Source organism: Aquarana catesbeiana, linkage group LG03 (assembly GCF_042186555.1).
Source record: "Aquarana catesbeiana isolate 2022-GZ linkage group LG03, ASM4218655v1, whole genome shotgun sequence".
Classification (NCBI taxonomy): Eukaryota; Metazoa; Chordata; class Amphibia; order Anura; family Ranidae; genus Aquarana; species Aquarana catesbeiana.
Window position 1 is genome coordinate 402097961 of NC_133326.1, and position 14518 is coordinate 402112478.

Genomic DNA, 14518 nt, shown 5'->3' on the forward strand with positions numbered 1-14518 from the left:
CATTGACACACGAAGAAGTTGGGGTACTCGATAAAGGGTTGAAATACGCACCCACAAAAAACCTTAACAAATTCGAGACCTACATTGGAATCCAAAAATTTGTACGAAAGCTAAATATACAAAAATATATGGTAGGAAATCCCCCAATATCTAGAATAACACAGCCACCAGACAATGGGATTTTGCATAGCTCACTCAGGAACAAATCTGTTTTTAACCCGCCAGCAAAAGATAATAAACATATTGATGTTTTTAAAAAGATTGTTTTAGATGAAATAAAAGATGTACAAATTAAGAAAAAAGAAGAACCTAATCATATCAAAAGGGGGATCCGCAAACTATCCAAAAGGCGAGATATTGTCATTCGACCGGCCGACAAGGGAGGAGGGATTGTGATACTCTCTAATAGGGATGAGCTTCGAGTTCGAGTCGAACTCATGTTCTACTCGAACATTGGCTGTTCGCAAGTTCGCCGAACAGCGAACAATTTGGGGTGTTCGCGGCAAATTCGAATGCCGCGGAACACCCTTTAAAAGTCTATGGGAGAAATCAAAAGTGCTAATTTTAAAGGCTTATATGCAAGTTATTGTCATAAAAAGTGTTTGGGGACCTGGGTCCTGCCCCAGGGGACATGGATCAATGCAAAAAAAAGTTTTAAAAACGGACGTTTTTTCAGGAGCAGTGATTTTATTAATGCTTAAAGTCAAACAATAAAAGTGTAATATCCCTTTAAATTTCGTACCTGGGGGGTGTCTATAGTATGCCTGTAAAGGGGCGCATGTTTCCTGTGTTTAGAACAGTCTGACAGCAAAATGACATTTGGAAGGAAAAAACTCATTTAAAACTACCCGCGGCTATTGCATTGCCGACAATACACATAGAAGTTCATTGATAAAAACGGCATGGGAATTCCCCACAGGGCAACCCCGAACCAAAATAAAAAAAAAAAAATGATGTGGGGGTCCCCCTAAATTCCATACAAGGCCCTTCGGGTCTGGTATGGATATTAAGGGGAACCCCAGCCAAAATTTTAAAAAAAAATTGACGTGGGGTTCCCCCTAAATTCCATACCAGACCCTTCAGGTCTGGTATGGATTTTAAGGGGAACCCCGCGCCAAAAAAAAAAAAAAAAAAACGGCGTGGGGTCCCCCTAAAAATCCATACCAGACCCTTATCCGAGCACGCAACCTGGCAGGCCGCAGGAAAAGAGGGGGGGACGAGAGTGCGGCCCCCCCCCCTCCTGAACCGTACCAGGCCACATGCCCTCAACATTGGGAGGGTGCTTTGGGGTAGCCCCCCAAAGCACCTTGTCCCCATGTTGATGAAGACAAGGGCCTCATCCCCACAACCGTGGCCGGTGGTTGTGGGGGTCTGCGGGCGGGGGGCTTATCGGAATCTGGAAGCCCCCTTTACCAAGGGGACCCCCAGATCCCGGCCCCCCCCCTGTGTGAAATGGTAAGGGGTTACTTACCCCTACCATTTCACTAAAAAACTGTCAAAAATGTTAAAAATGACAAGAGACAGTTTTTGACAATTCCTTTATTTAAATGCTTCTTCTTTCTTCCTTCATCTTCTTCTTCTTCTGGTTCTTCTGGCTCTTCTGGTTCTTCCTCCGGCGTTCTCGTCCAGCATCTCCTCCGCGGCGTCTTCTATCTTCTTCTCCTCGGGCCGCTCCGCACCCATGGCATGAGGGGGGAGGCTCCCGCTCTTCTCTTCTTCTTCTTCTTCATCTTCATCTTCTTCTTCATCTTCTTCTTCTTCTTCTTCTTCTCTTCTTCATCTCTTCTTCATCTCTTCTTCATCTCTTCTTCCTTCTTCATTTCTTCTGCGGGCCGCTCCGCATCCATGCATGGAGGGAGGCTCCCGCTGTGTGACGGCGTCTCTTCGTCTGACGGTTCTTAAATAACGGGGGGCGGGGCCACCCGGTGACCCCGCCCCCCTCTGACGCACGGGACATGACGGGACTTCCCTGTGGCATTCCCCGTGACGTCACAGGGAAGTCCCGTCAATTCACCGTGCGTCAGAGGGGGGCGGGGTCACCGGATGGCCCCGCCCCCCGTTATTTAAGAACCGTCAGACGAAGAGACGCCGTCACACAGCGGGAGCCTCCCTCCATGCATGGATGCGGAGCGGCCCGCAGAAGAAATGAAGAAGGAAGAAGAGATGAAGAAGAGAAGAAGAAGAAGAAGAAGAAGATGAAGAAGAAGATGAAGAGAAGAGCGGGAGCCTCCCCCCTCATGCCATGGGTGCGGAGCGGCCCGAGGAGAAGAAGATAGAAGACGCCGCGGAGGAGATGCTGGACGAGAACGCCGGAGGAAGAACCAGAAGAGCCAGAAGAACCAGAAGAAGAAGAAGATGAAGGAAGAAAGAAGAAGCATTTAAATAAAGGAATTGTCAAAAACTGTCTCTTGTCATTTTTAACATTTTTGACAGTTTTTTAGTGAAATGGTAGGGGTAAGTAACCCCTTACCATTTCACACAGGGGGGGGGCCGGGATCTGGGGGTCCCCTTGGTAAAGGGGGCTTCCAGATTCCGATAAGCCCCCCGCCCGCAGACCCCCACAACCACCGGCCACGGTTGTGGGGATGAGGCCCTTGTCTTCATCAACATGGGGACAAGGTGTTTTGGGGGGCTACCCCAAAGCACCCTCCCAATGTTGAGGGCATGTGGCCTGGTACGGTTCAGGAAGGGGGGGGGGCCGCACTCTCGTCCCCCCCTCTTTTCCTGCGGCCTGCCAGGTTGCGTGCTCGGATAAGGGTCTGGTATGGATTTTTAGGGGGACCCCACGCCGTTTTTTTTTTTTTTTTTGGCGCGGGGTTCCCCTTAAAATCCATACCAGACCTGAAGGGTCTGGTATGGAATTTAGGGGGAACCCCACGTCAATTTTTTTTTTAAATTTTGGCTGGGGTTCCCCTTAATATCCATACCAGACCCGAAGGGCCTTGTATGGAATTTAGGGGGACTCCCACATCATTTTTTTTTTTTAATTTTGGTTCGGGGTTGCCCTGTGGGGAATTCCCATGCCGTTTTTATCAATGAACTTCTATGTGTATTGTCGGCAATGCAATAGCCGCGGTAGTTTTAAATGAGTTTTTTCCTTCAAAATGTCATTTTGCTGTCAGACTGTTCTAAACACGGGAAACATGCGCCCCTTTACAGGCATACTATAGACACCCCCCAGGTATGAAATTTAAAGGGATATTACACTTTTATTGTTCGACTTTAAGCATTATTAAAATCACTGCTCCTGAAAAAACGGCCGTTTTTAAAACTTTTTTTTGCATTGATCCATGTCCCCTGGGGCAGGACCCAGGTCCCCAAACACTTTTATTGACAATAACTTGCATATTAGCCTTTAAAATTAGCACTTTTGATTATTCATGTTCGTGTCCCATAGACTTTAACGGTGTTCGCGTGTTCGAACGAATTTTTTTCCTGTTCGCATGTTCTGGTGCGAACCGAACAGGGGGGTGTTCGGCTCATCCCTACTCTCTAAAGAACAATATCACAATACAATGACCCTTATGCTGAATGATAGCAATACATATACAAAATTACTGAAGAACCCAGTTTTTGGGTGCCGCAAAGTGCTCGAGCAAGTTGTCCATCTGGGAGTAAAAAAGGCGATACTGAATAAAAAAGAAGCAAGATTCCTTATACCAGAATCCTGTCGGACGCCAATTATCTATTCAGTCCCTAAATTACACAAAAATAAAACTGACCCACCACCTAGGCCGATAGTGAATGGCATCGAGTCAATAACAGCTAGGATGGGTCAGTATATAGATGTTTTTTTACAGCCGGTGGTTCAGAAAACTGAAGCATATCTGAAAGATAGTAAAGAGATGTTACGGGTCATAGATAACATCCAGGGAGAGGACAGATCATGGGTTATGGCCACTGCCGATGTATCAGCGTTATACACAATTATCCCTCACCATAAGGCCTGCAAGCAGCAAAATGGGGTTTAAGGAAATATACTGAACTCCCGTGCACACAGATTCTTATCAAATGTCTAGAATTCAGCCTCAAAAATAATTACTTTTGGTACGATAAATCTTATTACCATCAACAGACTGGGGTGGCCATGGGTGCCAGGTTTGCCCCGAGCATAGCCGGCCTGTTCATGGCACAGTGGGAAAAATATAACGTGTTTAGCGAGCGCCCAAGCCAACTCGTCATATATAAAAGATATATCGACGACATTTTTTATTATGGGATGGAGAAGAAGGACACCTAATTGAATTCCTTATGAAACTTAACAACAATGATAGAAACATCTCATTAACTTGGGATGTTAGTTCAGAAAAAAATCAACTTCCTAGATCTAGAGATTTCATTAGATAACTCTACATTTAGCACGAAAAACTCACTTTAAGGGAGTTGATAGGAACAGCTACCTCCCAACCACAAGTTGCCACCAGAAAAACTGGATTTTTAATATCCCGAAAGGGCAATTGATGCGGATAAAGAGAAACTGCACCAAAATAGACACATATTTTGAACAGGCAGAGAAAATGGGCGAGAGATTTACGACAAAAGGCTATGACCGGAAATTTATCAAGACCAAAATCGATGAAGTTTCTAAGCTGGACTGGAACCAACTGATTAAAGAAAAAACTACACAACGGAAAAATACAATTGAAGGAATACCTTTCATTCTAGACTTCAATGTACAATACAGGAAAATAGAAAGGATAATTAAGCGCCATTGGCATATCCTACGGGCAGATAAGCAATTACAAGATATTCTCCCTGAGAACCCGAAATTCATATATAAAAAGGCACCAACGATTAGGGATTTATTAGTAAAAAATGTTGTGGACCCACCCAAGAAACCTTTTACTTTCTTTTCCGGGAACGGATTTTTTCCATGCAAGAGGTGTTTCGCTTGCCTCAGGACTAAACAACCTAATAAGAAAGTGTTTAATTTCACTTCAACCAGTACTGGAGATAGCCACGAAATTAAAGATTTTATTTGTTGTAACACAGAAGGGGCAGTATACGCACTTGAATGTAGCTGTGGCCTTCAGTATGTAGGCCGTACAAAAAGACCCCTTAGAGTCCGCATTAAGGAACACGTCAAAAATATCCTTAACGGCTATGATAAACACTGTATCAAAACATTTACTCACCTCCCATAACAAAGACCCTACCCATTTGACCTTCTGGGGTATTACTACATACATCAAACACTGGCGGGGGGGCCACAAGGTGAGAACCCTAAGTAAATTGGAATCCAAATGGATCTTCACCTTAGATACTTTCTGGCCCCGCGGTCTAAACATTGAGTTTGACCTGAATTGTTTCCTGAGTGATTTTTAATAACATTTTTTTAGTAAATTTTTTAAAATTTTAAAACACACGCTAATTTAATAATGAAATTTTATATATGTATTTATTTGCCCACTGGGTACTTCTTATGCATTCATGCAAAACCTGGCAAGGCCTCTAATTCTAGCCATATATCAGACAAATAATTTACCCAACCCCAAATGTCTGGAGAATTTGGGTAAAGACCATATTCCCCCTTCCTTGATGTCTCCTGTCTTTTTTCCTATGCCTATTCATTTTCCCACATCACTTAGTTGCAACATATGGAAGTATTTAAAAGTTCTTACAGGAGCTGCCTCTCTGCCAATTTTAACCGGTTTTTGATATTTTAATAAAATAAATTTTGAGTTTTTTTATATAATTTTTTATTATATACATATAAAGACATACAATCTCCCTATATATTTTAAAGAATAGGTTTTAGGCCCTTTGGTAACAAATGAATACTATTTTAGCTAATTTCATATTCTATATTTGTAATATTGCTTTTTTATATATGCTTGTTTACATTTAATTTTTATTCATTATGTACATCCAGCATGCTATCAGTGTTTGCTGCCTCTCTCTTCCTTCGCTTCTAATATCATATTCATTTATAATATTGTGTTATAAGCTCTGCCCGATTTAAACCTATCTAGGGCGGATGCAGACCATCTACATCATCCCGCAGGCAATCCTACATTTGTAGCTCAAATCGTAATTCGCCCCCCCCGCTCGGCTTCTATTACTAGAAGCAGTACTTGTCCCCCACTGCTGACAGTACAAGCGGTATTAAACTAGCTGACAGCCCCTATTGGCTAGTAAAAGTCAGCTGACATACACCACAAAGCGGAACCTGAGCTCCAAAAAAACCTCTAGGAAAATGGCCGCCGTAACACAATACATTAAACTTCGGGAAAATGGCCGCCCATTGCCGGCCAATATTAAACTATTTAAGGACACTCTTTTAGCCTATACTTATCCCCTGAAGAAGTCACGTGTGGTGTGAAGTCACGCGTAGGGACGGGATAGGCTGTACACACTGTGAGAAGCATACGAGCTCGCTGCTCATCGGATACAATCATTGTCTTTCTCAATTGCTAATGTGAGTACCTGCTTTTGCCTAATAAAAAACAAGTTATCTAAGTAAACGGAATTACACTATTGGGTTCTTTTCTACTCTATTATTCTTATAATACCTCCCTGCATCACATCTGAGGGAACCTTATCCTAGGACGGTGAGGGATGCGCAGGAGCCCCTAGGTGGATGAGAAAAAGAGCCCTTTGGTCATATGCTGTTGCCCCCCTAACTTTGAGGTAAGTGGCCACTACCCACTGAAGTGTCTGCACATGAAGATGCACGAGATTTGAGTCACTTGGCACTTTAACTGCCACATGCGCATGCCAGCACATTACTGTCACAGATTTTATCAAAAAAGGACATTTCTTTTGTGTAAAAATCCTTTTTTATTATATATATCTTAATTTTTGGGACATTAATTACTATATCAATTTTGGAGTTTTTCGGTCCTTTTTGCACATTTTGCACTTTATATGAAGTTTTGTATACTAACACCGTATGTAATCAGAGGTGCAGCCATTTATATCATGCACAGTGTTTACACAATGCACATTGTCACTTTTGGACTTTATATGTATTTAGCATAAATCACGCTGCACTTTATTTAAAATTTAAAATTGTTTTTTGTTACTTATGTTGTATTAGGTATTTATTATGGGGATTTAAGTTTGCAATACGCATACTCTTATCAGCTTACACCCATATTATTAATAATATTTTTATTTAGTCCAGTGAGACACACCACCTGTAGCAATTACCCCACTGGTTTTCTAATATTTTTATATTTTTTTATTATTTTTTATTTTTTATTTATATACACTTTGGTGACATAAACTATGATCAACTTTTAAACCACCTGAGGTTTTACATATAGGATTAGCGCTGCACCACTTATCTATAAAGTGGTAACCTGTAAAGGCTTTTAAAGGCTTTTAAAAATGTATTTAGTTTGTCGCCACTGCACGTTTGTGCGCAATTTTAAAGCATGTCATGTCTGGTATCCATGTACTCGGCCTAAGATCATCTTTTTTATTTCATCAAACATTTGGGCAATATACTGTGTTTTAGTGCATTAAAATTTTAAAAAGTGTGTGTTTTTCCCCAAAAAATGCATTTGAAAAATCGCTGCGCAAATACTGTGTGAAAAAAAATGAAACACCCACCATTTTAATCTGTAGGGCATTTGCTTTAAAAAAATATATAATGTTTGGGGGTTCAAAGTAATTTTCTTGCAAAAAAAAAAATTTTTCATGTAAACAAAAAGTTTTGAAAATTGAAAAAAGAAAAATAAAATGTTTTTTCTTGTCTTTCTTCATTTTCAAAAACAAATGAGAGCTGCAAAATACTCATCATGCCTCTCAGCAAATAGCTTGGGGTGTCTACTTTCCAAAATGGGGTCATTTGGGGGGGTTTTGTGCCATCTGGGCATTTTATGGCCTTCAAAACTGTGATAGGTAGTGAGGAGTGAAATCAAAAATTTACGCCCTTAGAAATCCTGAAGGCGGTGATTGGTTTTCGGGGCCCCGTATACAGCTAGGCTCCCAAAAAGTCCCACACATGTGGTATCCCCATACTCAGGAGAAGCAGCTGAATGTATTTTGGGGTGCAATTCCACATAGGCCCATGGCCTGTGTGAGCAATATATCATTTAGTGAAAACTTTTTGTAAATATTTTTTTTTTTTGTCATTATTCAATCACTTGGGACAAAAAAAAAATATTCAATGGGTTTAACATGCCTCTCAGCAATTTCCTTGGGGTGTCTACTTTCCAAAATGGGGTCATTTGGGGGGGGTTGTACTGCCCTGCCATTTTAGCACCTCAAGAAATGACATAGGCAGTCATAAACTAAAAGCTGTGTAAATTCCAGAAAATGTACCCTAGTTTGTAGACGCTATAACTTTTGCGCAAACCAAAAAATATACGCTTATTGACATTTTTTTTACCAAAGACATGTGGCCGAATACATTTTGGCCTAAATGTATGACTAAAATTGAGTTTATTGGATTTTTTTATAACAAACAGTAGAAAATATAAATTTTTTTCAAAATTTTCAGTCTTTTTCCGTTTATAGCTCAAACAATAAAAACGGCAGAGGTGATGATATACCATCAAAAGAAAGCTCTATTTGTGGGAAGAAAAGGATGCAAATTTTGTTTGGGTACAGCATTGCATGACCGCGCAATTAGCAGTTAAAGCGACGCAGTGCCAAATTGGAAAAAGTCCTCTGGTCCTTAAGCAGCATAATGGTCCGGTCCTTAAGTGGTTAAGGTGCCGCTTTACTTACTCAATTATTTGGGATTGCTCCAGTGCTCAGTGAGTGGTAATGATGTGCATTAACCTGTAGCAACCAATCATTGAACAGTAGTAAGCTGCTGTAATCTCTAGCAACCGATCATTGAGTGGTACTGATGTGCTGTAACCCCTAGCAACCAATAAGTGAGCGCTAATAATGTGAAGTAACCTCTAGCAACCAATCGGCAAGCAGAAATGATGTGTTGTAACCTCTAGCAACCAGCCAGTGAGTGGTAAGGATAGGCTGTAACTTCTGGCAGCCAATTGCAATCGCTGCGTGATCTGCTGCAGTAAACAGATTTTGAGTCCACCTGCTATTTTTTGTATGTCTCAGAATGGAGGGGGGTCCAAGAAAATGTTTGCCCAGGGCTCAAGCAATATCAAAGATGGTCCTGTTAGTATCCAAATCTCTACTATACACTTCCAAGACTGTCAAATTGGACCCTTTTGGTAGGTTTGTAGTCCTGGTCCTTGTCATGAATAATCAACCGTATACATTTGTGGCGGTGTATAAACCACCACTGTTTACCGTGGGGGTGTGGGAAATGTTGATGACAGGGGTGCTCCAGGTGGTGGAGGGGCCTATTATTCTGGCAGGGGACCTGAATGCTGTGCTGTCACCTGAAATAGATAGGTACGGAATGGCTACCAGAGGCAACTCCCTATTGGAGACCTGTGTGAAGCCATATAATCTAGTAGAAGTATGGAGAAAAACCCAGATATCAAAGCATACTCCTGTTATTACTCCACAATTAATACCCTTTTTTAGATTAGACATGTGCTTTGTGTCCAGGGAGCTGTTGCCAAGGGTTGTCGGTATCCAATACCTTCCGCGGGCTATCTTGGACCACTCCCCCGGCTTCTCACCATTGATATGGAGAAACCGAAGGGGTTTGTTTTATGGTGGCTGAGCACCCTGTGGCTCAAAAGGGAGTGTTTATAGGTGAAGTACCAATGGGGGTTACCTGGGATGCATTCAAGGCCACACTCAGTGGCTCTATATCTGGAGTTATTAAACAGTTCTGCTCAGACAGGGAATGGAAGGTCCGTGAATTGGAACAAACTGTCACAGAAGCTGAAGTGAAATTGGAGGGAGGGTGTTCGCCAATTAGACTTAGTGCTAGTGGTAAAAACCCAGAAAAAGTTGCTGTATCAATCACAATGTATCTTTGAATTTGAGGACAAAAACAGCAGATTACTAGCCTATCTAGTCCATTCACAACAAGCACCGGCATCTATCCCATGTATTTATGATGCACAACAGAAACTTTGCACGTCACAGTCTGAAATTGCCAATGCTTTTGTTGCCTTTTATTCCGAGTTATATTCCTCCAGGGTAGATTATGGAGGGCAAGCAGTTTGTGACTACTTAGCCCCAATCTCTCTCTTGTTACTGTCCAGGGAGGCGGCGGCGGAGTTGGAGCTCTCAATTATAGCAAATGAAATTGTGTCTGCTGTACGCTCACTTAACCCGAATAAGACCCCAGGAATGGATGGCTTTCCGGTTGAGTGGTACAACACCTATACTGAAAGTCTGGCACCTAAATTACTTGAGGTTTATAGGGACACCTTTAATCAACTTATACTTCCTGAGTATTTGAGAGAAGCACTCATTGTGTTGATTCCTCAGCCACACAAGGACCATGACCTTTACGAATTGTACAGACCGATATCCCAAATTAATATTGATAGAAAAATATTAGCTAAACTTCTGGCCAAACAATTGAATAAAGTGATTGCTTCTGTTATTCATTATGATCAGACAGGTTTTATACCTGCAAGGTCGACGGCCATAAACCTACATCGCCTCTTTACTATTGTTCAATTGGTAGGGCCTAATCCAGACACTCGGGTAGTAGTGCCATTGGACACCCATAAAGCGTTAAATTTTATTGAATGGCCATATTTAATAGTGGTCCTTGAGCGGCTCGGATTCGGTCCCAAATTTATAGCCTGAGTGCAACTACTGTATGATAAACCAATGGCTCAGCTGAGGGTTATCATCAAGGGTTGCATGATCAATGCATTGGAGGAAAAAACATCCCTCTATGCTGATGACATGCTCCTATATCTGGCAGAGGCAGAGGGTTCCCTGATCATTGCTCTAAATAGGATCTCCAGTTTCAGGAAGTATCCAGGATTCAAAGTGAACTGGAATAAGTCCATAGTTTTCCCCTTTAGCTCTGAGAATACTCCTAGGATACCCCCAGATGTCCCACTGCAGGTGGTCTCTCACTTTCGGTACTTGGGGGTTGAGATTCAGCTACCACTGAGCACTTACATACCTAATAAACTGTCTCCCTTGCCGACAAATGTAAGGGAGAGCTTACAGACATGGAATAAGCTGCCTCTCAACCTCCTGGGATGAATTAACATGTTTAAAATTTTTTTTTTTTAAATGTTCACAGAAATTAATAAGATACTCTCTTCTTTTCTTTCAAATTTGTTTATTGGAGTTTACAGTCAAATACAGTAAGAACAAGACAAAAAAAAATTCACAAGCATAGATTCTTCATACAGATCTTAAAGAAAGTTATTAACAATAAGGTAAGGAACTGTCGCATGTACTTATGACATGTAGAGGTATCTCCCTTCTTGAAGGTCTGTATCCTCACTGGTAGTAGCTGAATACAGTTACCCCATGACCCCTAGCGTCGGTGTCAATTACGTATAATGCCCTGTGATTTTGCTTATAACTATGGCTATGTTTTCCCAAAAGGTTTTAATGTGAGGACAGTTCCACAACACATGGTACAAGTTCCCTACATGGGTACATCCTCTCCAACATTTGTTCGTGGAGTCATGAAATATTTTTGACAACCTATAAAGTGTCATGTACCACAGGCAAATTTTTTGAAAGTTTTCCCAGTGATCAACATAAGAGCACATACTGAAGCTCAAATGTATGCCTCTTAACCATTGTTGCAGAGAAAATTCTTTCTCTAGGTCTTTTTTCCATTTGAGCATGTTGGGTGTTTTGGTTGTTAGTGTTGGACCCATCAAGGTGTTGTAAAAGAAGGAGATCCCCCGAACTGATATGTTTGATAGACCTAGCAGGAATTCCCAAAAAGGTTTGGGATTTCTATGGATTCTTTTCATTTGGTAACCGTATGAAAATGTCTAATTTGCATTGACCTATTAGCATCTATAGGTAGCCCGCTTTGTTGTAGGTTTTTTAGAAAGTTCATACCCCTTTTATGGCAATCTCTTGCATCAAAACCACTTATAAGCCATTTATACGTTTTAATCAGGATATCTAGTTTATGGGTGATTTCTGCGTGTGCTGTACTGGTAGCTAGGGTACGTCAAGCTTTTAAAGTGGCTCCAATTATGGGATGAGGCGCCGTGGAGTCAATTGAGGGGGACATGAGGGATGCTGCCAATATCACTAGGAAGTCCTGGTGATTCATAAAATTTTGTTCCATGTTGACCCATAGTTTGTCACCTGTCTTTTGGATCCAATGTTTAACTTGATCTAGCAAGGACGCATTATAGTAGCCCACTAGATCCGGTAATCCTATCCCACCATTCTTTTTCAGTAGTTGTAATGAGGATAGAGCAATCCTCCTACTTTTGCTTTGCCAAATGAATTCCCTCAAGAGGGAGTTGCATTTATTGAAGAAGGAGTTGGGGATAGGGAGTGTTCTAAACAAGTATAATATCTGTGGGAGAACTTGCATTTTGAAGGCGGCTGATCTTCCTACCCAAGAAAGTTGAGTTTTCCCTATTCGCCTTAGGTCTTCAGTAGGGATGAGCCAAACACCCCCCGGTTCGGTTCGCATCAGAACATACCGAACAGGCAAAAAATTTGGCAGAACACACAAACACTGTTAAAGTCTATGCAACATGAACATGAATAATCAAAAGTGCTAATTTTAAAGGCTTATATGCAAGTTATTGTCATAAAAAGTGTTTAGGGACATGGGTCCTGCCCTCTCCTTTAAATATTGTGCCTGGGGGGTGTCTATAGTATGCCTGTAAAGTGGCACATTTTTCCCGTGTTTATAACAGTACCACAGCAAAATGACATTTCTAAAGGAAAAATTGTCATTTAAAACCAATCGCGGCTTTAATGAATTGTCGGGTCTCGGCAATATAGATGAAACTCATTGAAAAAAAGAGCATGGGATCCCCCCAGTCCATTACCAGGCCATTTGGGTCTGGTATGAATATTAAGGGGAACCCTGAACCAAAATTGAAAAAGAAAATTGCGTGGGGGTCCCCCTAAAATCAATACCAGGCCCTTTGGGTCTGATATGGAAATTAAGGGGAACCCTGCACCAAATTTAAAAAAAAAGGCGTAGGGGTCCCCCCAAAATCCTTAACAGACCCTTCAGGTCTGGTATGGATTTTAAGGAGAACCCTGTGCCAAAATAAAAAAAAAATGGCATAGGGGTCCCCCCAAAATCCATACCAGACCCTTATCTGAGCATGCAATCTGGCAGGCCACAGGAAAAGAGGGGGAGACGAGAGAGTGTCCCCTCCTGAACCGTACCAGGCCACATGACCTCAACATGGGGAGGGTGCTTTGGGGTAGCCTCCCAAAGCACCTTGTCCCCATGTTGATGGGGACAAGGGCCTCATCCCCACAACCCTTGCCTGGTGGTTGTGGGGGTCTGCGGGCGGGGGGCTTATCAGAACCTGGAAGCCCCCTTTAACAAGTGGACCCCCAGATCCCAGCCCCCCGTGTGAAATGGTAACGGGGTACAAATGTATCCCTACCATTTCACAAAAAAAGTGTCAAAATGTTAAAAACGACAAGACACAGCTTGTGGACAATTCCTTTATTAAACAATAAAAAAATAAAAATCTTCCACAGTGTCCATTCATCTTCTTATATCGCTCTACCGATGGACCGAGAAAAAAAATCCACCACCAATCCTCCTCTATGGGAGGCTCCCGCTGTGTGACACTTCTTTGCTGATGACAGTTCTAAGGGCGGGGCCACCCGGTGATAACCTGCGTGACCCCACCCCCTCTGACGCCACAGGGACTTTCCCATGGCTTCCACATGGCATCAGAGGGGGCAGGGTCACCCATTTATGTACGTATGTATGTATGAGAGCCTCCCATAGAGGAGGATCGGTGGCGGATTTTTTTTCTTTTTCGGTCCATCGGTAAAGCAATATTAGAAGATGAATGGACATCGTGGGACATTTTAATTTTTTATTTTTTAATAAAGGACTTGTCCCTAAGCTGTGTCTTGTCATTTTTAACATTTTGACACTTTTCTGTGAAATGATAGGGGTACATTTGTACCCCGTTACCATTTCACACAGGGGGAGGGCTGGAATCTGAGGGTCCCCTTGTTAAAGAGGGCTTCCAGATTCTGATAAGCCCCCCGCCCGCAGACACCCACAACCACCGGGCAAGGGTTGTGGGGATGAGGCCCTTGTCCCCATCAACAAGGGGACAAGGTGCTTTGGGGGGCTACCCCAAAGCACCCTCCCAATGTGGAGGGCATATAGCCTGCTATGGTTCAGGAGGGGGGCGCTCTCTCGTCCCCCCTCTTTCCCTGTGGCCTGCCACGTTGCGTGTTCGGATAAGGGTCTGGTATGGATTTTGGGGGGACCCCTACTTCATTTTTTTTAAATTTTGGCACAGGGTTCCCCTTAATATGCATACCAGACCCAAAGGGCCTGGTAATGGACTGGGAGGACCCCATGTTCTTTTTTTCAATGAATTTTATCTATATTGCCGAGAGCCGACAATCCATTACAGCCGCAATCAGTTTTAAATGACAATTTTTCCTTTAGAAATGTCATTTTGCTGTGGTACTGTTCTAAACATGGGAAAAATGTGCCACTTTACAGGCATACTATAGACATCCC